Source organism: Ranitomeya variabilis, chromosome 2 (genome assembly GCF_051348905.1).
Source record: "Ranitomeya variabilis isolate aRanVar5 chromosome 2, aRanVar5.hap1, whole genome shotgun sequence".
NCBI lineage: Eukaryota > Metazoa > Chordata > Amphibia > Anura > Dendrobatidae > Ranitomeya > Ranitomeya variabilis.
Genome location: NC_135233.1, coordinates 908,835,057 through 908,849,211, shown reverse-complemented (window position 1 = coordinate 908,849,211; position 14,155 = coordinate 908,835,057). Strand labels below are relative to the sequence as shown.

At 44.6% G+C, this 14,155-nt stretch overlaps 1 protein-coding gene across 1 annotated transcript in view; it reads right to left on the bottom strand.

The window, feature by feature from the left end:
- SLC2A2 (solute carrier family 2 member 2) overlaps positions 1-14,155 on the bottom strand; it is a 117,921-nt gene that overhangs the window by 21,291 nt on the left and 82,475 nt on the right. The gene's annotated exons all lie outside the window — the stretch shown is intronic.

The following is a 14,155-nucleotide window of genomic DNA, read 5'->3' as shown; positions in this document are numbered from 1 at the left end:
CCCAGTGGAGGACAATGGAGGAGCGGAACATGAAGGCCAAGGCCTGCAAAGGTAGACATGCTGACCGGAGTCCACTGAGACAGGGCACTGTAGTGTCCTTTGACCTGAAAAGGGCTGGGGTTTCATCAAAGAGCCCAGGATGAGGAGTATTTATGACTCTCAGGGATGTGGATTCACACCTGCTAGAGGGCCACCCTTATCATGATTTACACCCAGGAGACCTAGTGACCTACACTCGGCATGTGGGTGAGAGGGGGTGGTATGCCCTCAATGTGAAAAAGTGCACTCTCAAACCAACAGGGGCGTTGCAAAAAAGGCAACCGGCAGCTCCAATCCCAGACGCTGCACCAGTCCCTGCAGCTCCAGCAAGCATGGCCATGCAGACACAGGATACACAGACCCCGGCTGTAGGACTTGCACTATTTGAATCACCCGTTGTGATGCCTGACAAGGAACCTTGCCAGTCAGAGGAATGCAGGCACCAAGTGTTACCTTGGAAGAGAAAGTAGAGAGTGACTACTAAGACAGGTTAAACTGAATGTTTGGTTAAACTGAGTGTTCCGTTTAAAGACAATGTGGTCATAGATGGTGAATGGCCGGAACTTTTGTTGTACAAAGTTAGCACTTAATGTGCTCCTTGTTGGTTTTACTGTAGCCCTTTAGAGTGGAGTGGGACACTCTGTATCTTACAGCAGACCAAAAGAACAAAAACCGTCTGGCATGGCCTTAAAGTGGTCCAACGAGGTGACCAGCTATGCCCTGTAGCCACGCCCAGGGCCTATGTTGGGGGTTTGAGACGGATTCCCCCATTTTCCATCAGAGAACTTAATACACAAAAAAGCAAGCCCTCACTCAGGTCTGTCATCTGTTAATAGAAATATAGGGGGCTTTCCACAAATTTCGGGGTCCATTTTCTCTTCTTACCCTTGTGAAAATAAAAAAATTTGGACTTAAAATAGATTTTTGCAGGAAGAATGTGTTTTTTTTTTATTTTCACGGTTTAACGTTATAAACTTCTGTGAAGCACCTGTGGGTTCAGAGTGTTTAATACACATCTAGATAAGTTCCCAAAGGGGTATAGTTTCCAAAATGGGGTCACTTTTGGGGGATTTCCACTGTTTAGGCACGGGGCTCTCCAAACGCGTCATGGCATCCGCTAATTATTCCAGCAAATTTTACACTCAAAAAGTCAAATGGCGCTCCTTCCCTTCCAAGCCCTGTCGTGTGCCCAAACAGTAGTTTTCTCCCACATAAGGGGTATCGGCATGCTCAATAGAAATTGCACAGCAAATTGTTTGGTCCATCTTCTCCTATTACCCTTGCAAAAGTAAAAAAAATAGGTCAAAAGGAAAATTTTTGTGAAAGAAAAGTACCGTAAATGTTTATTTTTTCCTTCCACATTCCAAAAATTCCTGTGAAGCACCTGAAGGGTTAATAAACTTCATGAATGTGGTTTTTAGTACCTTGAGAAGTGCAGTTTTTAGAATGGTGTGACTTTTGAGTATTTTATGTCATATAGTCCCCTAAAGGTCATTTCAAATGTGAAGTGGTCCCTAAAAAAATGGTTTTGCAAATTTTGTTGTAAAAATTAGAAATTGCTGGTAAAATTTTAACCCTTCTAACTTCCTAACAAAAAAATAATGTTTAAAAAATTGTACTGATGTAAATTAGGCATGTGGGAAATGTTATTTATTAACTATTTTGACTATTTTGTGTGATATGACTCTGATTTAAGGGCATAAAAATTAAAAGTTTGAAAATTGCAACATTTTCGAAATTTTTGACAAATTTCCATTTTTTTCACAAATGAACCGCAAGCCATGTCAAAGAAATTTTACCATTATCATGAAGTACAATATGTCAGGAGAAAACAAGAATCAGTGGGATCCATTTAAACGTTCCAGAGCTATGACTTCAGAAAGTGAAAAGTGGTCAGAATTGTAAAAATTGGCCTGGTCAGGAAGGTGAAAACAGGCTTTGGGGCAAAGGGGTTAAATATTTGCCACCAGATTATTGGATCACAGCATTCTGTTTTCTTGTTGACAGAACTACCTAGCAAGAAAGGTGGAATTGTGGAATAGCACTTTTTTTTGCAGTTTCACCACAATTTGTTTCCCATTTTCCAGTAGACTATATGGTAAAACCAAAGGTGTCGGTCAAAAGTAAAACTCGTCCAGCAAAAATCAAGCCCTCATATGGCCATATGAATGGAAAAATAAAGTTATATTTCTGGGAAGAAGGGGAGCAAAGAACGAAAGCGCAAAAAGATAAGATCCCAAGGTGGTGAAGGGGTTAATATCTATGTTTATGGTGAAGCTTAACCATTATGAACTGTCAGGATTACTCTTTAAATATTTAGCTATTTACTTAGTCTATTTTGTCTGTCCTCTAAAGATTATGACCTTTCAAATTTTTTTACGCAACTGATAAATGGAGAAAATATATTGCTCCAGTGGAGCAGGATGTGGGGAAGCAAAAACAGGAATGAACTGTCTGTTTCTTAATGGTAATTAAACACGTAAATTACTGTTCCATGCATGACCACGTAGCATCAATTCACTGATTATGGTTAATCTCATATTATTGTGAAGAATGTGCAGTAAACAACTAACTAATATATTAGTTTATATCAGGCCCGGCCCGAAAGTCTGCCCTACTGGCCAGATGCCCACTGGGCAGAGGTGAATGCATTTGCTCGTCAGCCCCCACCCTGACATGCAGCGGTGTGATAAGGGCAGCACGCTGCTGATGTCATTACACTGCTGCCAGCACAGAGGAGCAGAGACAGTGCGGGCAGCGATAGGCGCTTCAGGAGGAGCCAAAGATTGCAAATGCTTTGTCATTGTTTATGTGTGCGGGTCAATTGTGAAAGGTGACACAGTTTTGCTAGAGGCAGTGGTGGATGGGGTTACTTTAATCACAGGAGCAGTGTATGTGTGGGGATATTTTGCAGAGGGGCAGTATATTGGCCACACATGGTTACCCCAGCCCCATCATTGCCTTCTCCATCACTACACACACACACCTTTCACCGCGCTCCCTCGCAGCAGCCGGCAGCTTCCACTCCCACGGCGCTGAATGGTGTCATCCAGCTGCGCCGCTGCCTGCTCACGTCACTGCAGCTGTGATACGCCACTGATAAAGACCTCCGTGTCTCCTGTGCCAGTCAAGTGTGAGAGCGAGGAGCAATATCTGCTCTGATCCGACACAGCCAGCGTCCGCTCCGTACACCTCATACACATGCGACTCCGCTCCATACACCTCGTACACACCCGACTGTGCTCCATACACCTTGCACATGCGGCTCCGCTCCGTACACCTCGTACACACACGGCTCCACTCCGTACACCTCATACACACACGGCTCCGCTCCGTACACCTCGTACACACACGGCTCCTCTCCATACACTTCGTACACACACGGCTCCGCTCCATACACCTTATACACACACGGCTCCGCTCCGTACACCTCATACACACAGCTCCTCTCCATACATCTTGTACACACACGGCTCCACTCCATACACCTCGTACACACATGGCTCCGCTCCATACACCTCATACACACACGACTGCGCTCCATACACTTTGCACATGCGGCTCCGCTCCGTACACCTCGTACACACACCGCTCCGCTCCGTACACCTCATACACACACGGCACGGCTCCACTCCGTACACCTCATACACACACAGCTCCACTCCGTACACCTCATACACACACGGCTCCACTCCGTACACCTCACACACACACGGCTCCACTCCGTACACATTGCACACGCTGCTCCGCTCCGTATACTTTGCACACACGGCTCCGCTCCGTACACCTTATACACATACGGCTCCTCTCCATACATCTGGTACACACACTGCTCCACTCCGTACACATTGCACACGCTGCTCCGCTCCATATACCTTGCACACACTTCTCTGCTCCGTACACCTCGTACACACACAGCTCCGCACCGTACACATTGCACACGCTGCTCCGCTCCGTATACCTTGCACACACACCTCCGCTCCATACACCTCATACACACACGGCTCCTCCCCATACACCTCGTACACACACGGCTCCACTCCGTACACCTTATACACACACGGCTCCACTCCATACACTTCGTACACACACGGCTCCGCTCCATACACCTTATACACACACGGCTCTTCTCCGTACACCTCATGAACACACGGCTCCGCTCCATACACCTCATACACACATGGCTCCACTCCATACATCTCGTACACAAACGGCACCACTCCGTACACCTCGTACACTCACGGCTCCGCTCCATACACATTGCACACGCTGCTCCGCTCCGTATACCTTGCACACACACGGCTCTGCTCCGTACACCTTATACACATACGGCTCCTCTCCATACATCTCGTACACACACTGCTCCACTCCGTACACATTGCACACGCTGCTCCGCTCCGTATACCTTGCACACATGGCTCTGCTCCGTACACCTTGTACACCACAGCTCCGCTCCGTACACATTGCACACGCTGCTCCGCTCCGTATACCTTGCACACATGGCTCCGCTCCGTACACCTCATACACACATGGCTCCTCTCCATACACCTCATACACACACGGCTCCTCCCCATACACCTCGTACACACACGGATCCACTCCATACACTTCGTACACACACGGCTCCGCTCCATACACCTTATACACACACGGCTCTTCTCCGTACACCTCATGCACACACGGCTCCGCTCCATACACCTCATACACACATGGCTCCACTCCGTACACCTCGTACACTCACGGCTCCACTCCATACACATTGCACACGCTGCTCCGCTCCGTATACCTTGCACACACACGGCTCTGCTCAGTACACCTTATACACATACGGCTCCTCTCCATACATCTCGTACACACACTGCTCCACTCCGTACACATTGCACACACTGCTCCGCTCCGTATACCTTGCACACACGGCTCTGCTCCGTACACCTCGTACACCACAGCTCCGTTCCGTACACATTGCACACGCTGCTCTGCTCCGTATACCTTGCACACATGGCTCCGCTCCGTACACCTCATACACACATGGCTCCGCTCCATACATCTCGTACACACACGGCACCACTCCGTACACCTCGTACACTCACGGCTCCGCTCCATACACATTGCACACGCTGCTCCGCTCAGTATACCTTGCACACACATGGCACCACTCCGTACACCTCGTACACACACGGCTCCGCTCCATACACCTCATACTCACACGGCTCCACTTCGTACAACTCGTACACACACGGCTCTGCTCCATACACATTGCAGACGCTGCTCCGCTCCGTATACCTTGCACACACATCTTCGCTCCATACACCTCATACACACACGGCTCCTCCCCATACACCTCGTACACACACGGCTCCACTCCGTACACCTTATACACACACGGCTCCGCTCCGTACACCTCGTACACACACGGCTCCACTCCGTACACTTCGTATACACATGGCTCCGCTCCATACACCTTGTACACACACGGCTCTGCTCCATACACCTTGTACACACACGGCTCCGCTCCATACACATTACACACGCTGCTCTGCTCCGTATACCTTGTACACACATGGCTCTGCTCAGCACACCTCGTACACACGTGGCTCTGCTCTGTACACCTCGTACACACGTGGCTCCGCTCCGTACACGTCTTACACGACTCCGCTCCATACACGTTTCACACGCTGCTCCGCTCCATACACCTCGTACACACGTAGCTTTGCTCCGTACACGTCTTACACACATGACTCCGCTCCATACACCTTTCACACGCTGCTCCGATCCATACACACACGGCTATGCTACATTCACACTGTAAACACCTCCTGACCTCACACATACGCTTACCTTCCTCCTGCGCCATGACAAAACCAGCAGAGTCCTGTACACGGAGGTCCTCCCGATCATGTGACCCCCTGACTCCTCCCATCCTGTGACTTCATCACAGGTCCTGTGTGCACAGAGCAGCCAATATGCTGCTCTGCGGGTGCAGGGGCTCAGGGAGCTGACCGGGTGATACACACACCTCCCAACCAGTGCGGGACAACTAATGTCCTGCCCGGGATCGCGGGGCTGACTGTCAAAATCGGGACAGTCCCGCTGGATCCGGGATGGTTGGGAGGTATGGTGTAGGGGGGATATTTTGCAGAGGGGCAGTGTATGTGTGGGGGAGATTTTTGCAGAGGGGCAGTGCGTGTATGGTGTGAGGGATATTTTTCAGAGGGGCAGTGTGTACAGGGGAATATTTTGCTGAGGGGCAGTATGTGGGGAATATTTTGCAGACGGGCAGAGTGTATGGGGGCATATTTTGCTGAGAGGACGTGTGTGGGGAATATTTTACAGAGGGGCAGTGTGTGTGGGGGATATTATGGAACGGGGAAGTGTAGGGGGGATATTTTGTGCAGGTGGCACAACAATTACTTATTCAGGGGATCAGAATGGGAGATATTTTTATTTATGGGGCAGTATAATGATAGCTAATGGAGAAAATCTCTTTATATTAAAATATAGCCTTTATTACGTATGTACTAAAAATGGACCCTATACAAATGGCAAACAAATAAGGTACAAAAACAGTGAATACGTGCTAGGCCTAACAAAAGCTATGGTGTCAGAAGGGCGCTCTATCTACAATTGTGCTCAAAAGTTTACATACCCCGGCAGAATTTTTGCTTTCTTGGTAATGATGAGCGAATATACTCCTTGCTCGGGTTTTCCCAAGCACGCTCGGGTGATCTTCGAGTATTTATGACTGCTCGGAGATTTAGTTTTTGTTGATTCAGCTGTTTGATTTACCGCTATTAAACAGCCTAAGTGCATGTGGGGGTTGCCTGGTTGCTAGGGAATCCCCACATGTAATCAAGCTGTCTAGTAGTCGCAAATCATCTAGCTGCGGCAAGGAAGCTAAATCTCCGAACACTAACAAATACTCGGAGACCACCCGAGCGTGTTCGGAAAAATCCGAGCAACGAGTATACTCGCTCATCACTATTTCTTAGCCTTTTTTTCAGAGAATATGAATGATTTATTATTATTATTTATTTATATAGCACCATTAATTCCATGGTGCTGTACATGAGAAAGGGTTACATCAAAATACAAATATCACTTACAGTAAACAAACTAACAATGACAGACTGGTACAGAGGGAAGAGGACCCTGCCCTTGTGGGCTTGCATTCTACAGGATTATGGGGAAGGAGACAGTAGGTCGAGGTTTGCAGTAGCTCCGATGGTGTTGAGGTGGCCGTGTGGTCAATACAGGTTGTAAGCTTTCTATAACAGCAAAACTTTTTCTCCACTCATGGTTAGTGGTTTGGTGAAGCCATTTATTCTCAAACTATTGTGTTTTCTTTTTTAAAATCATAATGACAACCCAAAACATCCGAATGACCCTGATCAAAAGTTCACATACCCCATTTCTTAATACCGTGTATTGCCCCTCTAATATTAATGACAGCTTGAAGTCTTTTGTGGTAGTTGTGGATGAGGTTCTGTATTTTCTCAGATGTTAAAGCTGCCCTCTCTTGGCAAAAAAAAACCTCCAGTTCCTGTAAATTCCTGGGCTGTCTAGCATGAACTGCGTGTTTGAGATCTCCCCAGAGTGGCTCAATGATATTGAGGTCAGGAGACTGAGATGGCCACTCCAGAACCTTCACTTTGTTCTGCTGTAGCCAATGACCGGTCAACTTGGCCTTGTGTTTTGGATCGTTGTCATGTTGGAACAGCCAAGTCCGTCCCATGCCCAGCTTCTGAGCTGATGAGTGCAAATTTGCCTCCAGTATTTTCTGATAACATGCTGCATTTCAGCTTTCCTTCAACTTTGACTAAGTTTCCTGTGCCTTTGTAGCTCACACATCCCCAAAACATCAATGATCTAACTTCGTGCTCTACTGTAGGAATGGTGTTCCTTTCATCATAGGCCTTGTTGACCTCACTCCAAATGTAATGTTTATGGTTGTGGTCAAAAAGTTCAATTTTGGTCTCATCACTCCAAATTATCTTTTTTCAGAAGTTTTGAGGCTTGTCTCTGTGCTGTTTTGTGAATTGTAGGCAAGATAATTTGTGGCATTTGCGCACTAATGGCTTTTTTCTGGCGACTCGACCATGCAGCCCATTTTTCTTCAAGTGCCTCTTTATTGTGCATCTTGAAACAGCCACATCGCTAGTTTTCAGAGAGTCCTGTATTTCAGCTGATGTTATTTGTGGGGTTTTTTTTTGCATCCTGAGCAATTTTCCTGGCAGTTGTGGATGACATGTTGGCTGGTCTACTTGACTGTGGTTTTGTTTTTACAGAGCCCCTGATTTTCCATTTGTTAATCACAGTTTGAACGCTGCTGACTGGCATTATCAATTCCTTGGATTTTTTTTGTATCCCTTTCCTGTTTTATACAGTTCAACTACCATTTCCTGTAGATCCGTTGACAATTCTTTTGCTTTCCCCATGACTCACAATCCAGAAACGTCAGTGGCTTGATGAAGGATGCAAGAGTCTGTCTGGATCCCAGAAACTCACTCAGCTTTTATGCACACACACTGATTACAAGCAAACAGGTCACAGGTGAGGATGTTACTTTTAGTAGCCATTCAAACCCATTTGTGTCAACTTCTGTGCATGTTATCAGGCCATATTCACCAGGGTATGTGAACTTTTGATCAGGGTAATTTCGATGTTTTGGGTTGTCATTATGATTTAAAAAGAGAAAACACAATATTTTTACAAAAATGGCTTCCCCAACCACCAACCATGAGTGGAGAAAAAGTTTTGGTGTTATCATTCACATTCTCTGAAAAAAGCCAAGGAAGCAAAAATTTTGCCGGGGTATGTAAACTTTTGAGCACAACTGTACATACCTATTAAAAGCTATATTTGCCCTTGTTAGCTCATTTACATATGGCAGGCTATGGCAGTTTTGTTTTCTGGTCCTATGAATACGGAATCATGGGTGGAAGACGCTAATCAGGCTTTCTCTACAGAGGCACACCCCACAGGGGTATCCATTAAAACTCTGTTTAAAGATCTGTATACAGGTTACAGAGAGAACATAAAATCTTGGTGGGAGATAAAAGCCCCTGAAAATTATATCAAGAATAGTGATGAGCGAGTATACTCGTTGCTCAGGTTTGCCTGAGCATGGTCGGGTGATCTCCGAGTATTTGTAAGTGCTCGGATATTTAGTTTTCGGCACTTCAGCCAAATGATTTACAGCTGCTACACAGCTTGAATGTGTGGGGATTCCCTAGCAACCAGGCATTCCTCACATGCATTTAGCCTGTCTAGCAGCCGTAAATTGGTGCATCGGCATGACAATCAGAGGTCTTCTTGAGACCTCTATGGTTGTTGATGTCAGATTGCTATGAGCACCACCCTGTGGTCGGCGATCATAGCAATGCTGTAATTCTATTACATAGAGCTAATTTGAGCATTGCCTCTATGTAGCAGAGCCGATTGGGCTATGGCAGCTTCTAACCTCCCATGGAGGCTATTGAAGCATGCCAAAATTTAAAAAAAAATGTTTTTAAAAATATTTAAAAAATAAAAAAAATATAAAAGTTTAAATCACCTCCCTTTCGCCCCATTCAAAATAAAACAATAAGAAAAATCAAACCTACACATATTTGGTATCGCTGCGTTCAGAATCGCCCAATCTATCAATTAAAAAAAAGGATCAACCTGATCGCTAAACGGCGTAGCGAGAAAAAATGTAAAAATGCCAGAATTAAGTTTTTTGGTCACGGCGACATTGCATTAAAATTTTATAACAGGCGATCAAAAGAACGTATCTGCACCAAAATGGTATCATTAAAAACGTCAGCTCAGCATGCAAAAAATAAGCCCTCACCCAACCCCAGATCACGAAAAATGGAGACGTTACGGGTAACGGAATATTGTGCAATTTTAATTTTTTTTAGCAAAGTTTGGAATTTTTTTTCACCACTTAGGTAAAAAAAGAACCTAGACATGTTTGGTGTCTATGAACTCATAATGACCTGGAGAATCAATGGCAGATCAGTTTAGCATTTAGTGAACTTAGCAAAAAAAACAAACAGAAAAAAAGTTTGGGATTGCACTTTTTTTGCAATTTCACCGAACTTGGATTTATTTCCCCATTTTCTAGTACACAACATGGTAAAACCAATGATGTTGTTCAAAAGTACAACTTGTCCCGCACAAAATAAGCCTTCACATGGCCATATTGACAGAAAAATAAAAAAAGTTATGGCTCTGGGAAGGAGGGGAGTGAAAGCGAAAATGCAAAACCGAAAAAAGCTGCAGGGGTTAAGGGGTTAAAGACATACTGGGAATTGTAGGTTCATGTGATACAATTGTATATGGGGCTGATCTAACATTGCAATTGATTGCTGTACTAAGCTTGGTGATTTATTCATGTACTGACGGTTGGTCTGGCTCTGCATTTATACACTGATGGTAATTCTGGCACTACAATCATGTTCTGACTGTGGGTCTAGGGCTATGTGCACACGTAGGAAATGTGGTGCAGAATTTTCTGCACAAAATCCGCATCTCCTGGCAGAATCCGCAGCTGTGGATTTGCCGCGGTTTTTATGTGGATTTTGTGCAGATTTGCCGCGGAACTGATGCGGATTTTGTGCGGATTTTCTGTAGTTTTTGCCACTGCGGATTTCTATCATGGAGGGATGCAGAAACGCTGCAGATCCGCACAAAAGAAGTGACATGCACTTCTTTGAAATCCGCAGCAATTCCGCACTGATTTTTCAGCACCATGTGCACACATTTTTTTTTTACCCATTGATTTACATTGTACTGTAATTCACAGTGTGGATCTGCAGCGTTTCTCCCCAGAAAAATCCGCTGCGGATCCGCAGCAAATCCGCATCGTGTGCACATAGCCTAGCACTGCATTCATGCATTGATGGCGGTTCTCACTCTGCAATCATCAACTAATGGTGCGTCTGGTGCTGCATTCATGTGCTAAAGGTGGTTCTGGTGTTGTACTCATGTAGCTATCCAAAATGTGCTTCATGGCTATATTAAAACTTAAAAATCCTCAAAACTTACAGTTTTGACATCCTGACATTTGTTTTTTGCCGCAATTGTGCCAAAAATGCACTGTCTAGCCACAATTTTCAAAAAGTTCAAAAAACACTGCAATGTGTGAATGCAGCCTATAAAGGTTGCCCACTTATGCATCGAAAGGTGAGTGATGCTGGTAATGTCATGTTTATACCTACAAGTACACGTGAACAATAGGCATGTCCTATTCTGAGGAAAAGGACAGGTAAACTATTCCTGCACACTTCTTAACAGGTATGTGTAGATATGACGTCATTAGTGCTGCTTATCTCCTAATTCAGAATTGCCAGACAACCTATTTAGCCGAGTGGTGGGCGGTGTGACAAAGAACATTATGGCATGGAAATGATGCACTTTATTTTCTGGATCAAGGAAAGGCTATATTGTATATGGGCTGGTGGGGTCGATGTGTCAGGACTGCTTATAGTCCTCGTCCAGCCCGGTTTATATCACAAGCACATCATTAAACACTGCAAAATATTTAAAAAATATATATATTTTTTTTAAACCTGTCATTTCTATTGTTCATGGGCTGTCTATGGTTACATAGGTTGAAAAAGGTCCATCAAATTCAACCTTTCTTCACCAATTATACATTCTTTGGCACTACATTATCTATAACCCGCAATGCTATATACTGGCAATCCAAACCAGGTTCTAGCCCCACCCCAGAAATGAAACAAACATGTCCGAAATCTAAAAATAATTTGTATCGAATAAGGAACACATTTTTAAGTTATTTTAGTGGTTCTTATGTGGTCATAAAACATGGCAAAAGCAGACACTTATTTCCCTTATTTTCCCACCTATATTGCTTGATCTCAGCAAAAAAGAAGATAAAACTATCACAGTGGCATTAATATGAAGCCTCGCAGATCACGAACAAGATGCAGAATATCCAAAAGAGAAAGAAAATTTTTACATTTCTCTAAAAAATTGCATGTACGAAAAAAAAAAAAACTGTGCCTGGTCAGGAACTAGACATGGTCTTGTCTTAGGCCTGTCCCACACGTCCAGATAATTCCGGTACCGGAAAAATCGGTACCGAAGTTATCTGTGTCCGTGTGTCTGTGAGCTCACGTGGCACATCAGTGTGGCACACGTGTGGCAGCCGTGTGCCGCCCGTGTGCCGACTGGGTACCACACGGACCGTGCAGGAGACAGCGCTACAGTAAGCGCTGTCCCCTGCTTTGGGTGCTGAAGCCGCCATTCATTTCTTCTCTCCAGCAGCATTCGCTGGAGAGAAGAAATTAAAAATCATTGTTTTTTTTTTTTGCGGTTGAAATAAAGATCTTTGTCACCACCCCCCTCCCACCCCCTGTGCGCCCGCCTGCTGGAAATAAAATACTCACCCAGCTCCCTCGATGCGTCCTCTCAGCGCTGCAGCCTGTCCTGTATGAGCGGTCACGTGGTGCCGCTCAATACAGTGATGAATATGCGGCTCCACCTCCCATAGGGGTGCCACATGAGCTCACGGACACACGGACACGGATAACTCCGGTACCGATTTTTCCGGTACCGGAATTATCTGGACGTGTGGGACAGGCCTTAGACTGCTCAAACAAAATCCTACTTGTTTGGACCCTTGCTAAACAATATGACTTCCCTGTTTATCTTACTCACAGTACAGTAGCTTCCCAATAATTGTAGCTTCACAATACACTTAGTAAGGTACAGTAAAGTGCACCCACAGGGCTCTCAATACAGGATGATGCCCTCCACAGTACCCTCCAATACAGTACGATGTCCCCACAGTGCCACCCATCTATTATGAGGATGCCACTGTGCCTCCAATATGATATGATGCTTCCATAATGCTGCCACCGGCTAATGGACCCCATAGTGACCACCAGTGGTGTACTGTACCCAATACACTACATTGTTCAGATGACTGATCAAAAAAATGAATAAAGATTAGGTCTGCAAATGGTAATGTCATGGTCGCAAAACAAAGTATGTCATGACTAGGACTACACATCTAGCTGCAGTAAATCAATATATTTGTTCAGCTAGGTAATGGCTTGTTTTCTGGCATTACCTCTTTGTATCTTATCTTTGTTAACTTTTAACCAGTGTTAAGGGATTCTGTATCCCAGCAAAGTCAAGAGTTCAAGAAAACCTAGATTCATTGCAAGTAACAAGTTGCTGAATGAAACAACTGTTTAGGTTTCAATCCAAGTACTACTCGTACACCAACATGATTTCCTTCATTTTTTTACTGTTCAGTTTCAGACACATTTTCCTGATCAGCACATTTACCAATCGTCATAAAGATTACCTTAAAGGGGTTTTCCACTGCAGGACCAGTTTTAATTGACCCAGTATGCTGGATAAATGAAAAAAAACTGTATACTTACCAGTCCATCAACCTTTCTCTACTCTTAGCCATATGTCTCATTATATAAACAATGTCACATGGCTGCTGCAGACAATCAGTAGCTGCTGATAGACTGCAGCCTTCATTATTACATCAAAGCAGAAAATCACAATAATCGAGACATGTGCTGTACTGACTCCATGTTACACAACTTTGTTGTCTGCATGAAGCTTTAGATTGTCCATAACCAAACTAAATATTAGATTGACTTACATGGTCAACAAGATTAATCCAAATTTAGATCAGGAAAATCAAATTTCATGAAATTGTCCTGTGAGCCCATCAGCAGACAACTGAAGTGTTGTAATACAAAGTCTTCCTCCAGAAAAGAGACCAATGCATGTCTCTATTAGCAAAAACTCAACACCTTCGAAAAGTGGTGATGGAGATGGATGTTATCAATACCATGGATGGTAAGAAGAACAAGCAAATCAATTCTAGAACAAATCAAGTCAGACATGTCACTAGAAGCAAGGATCACCAAGCTACGACTTGAAATATACAATAGCAGCAGGCTTATGTCCCAAGCAAAACAGTTAATTCTCCCACAATGTGAGAATTATTTTTCTGAATTCTGAGTTTTGCAACAAAAACGGTATACTTTTCTATATGTTGTCCTTATAATTATATGTATTCATTCATCCTGAGGTGGCCATGCCCCATAGATAGCTATTGTCCATCAGATGGACGCAT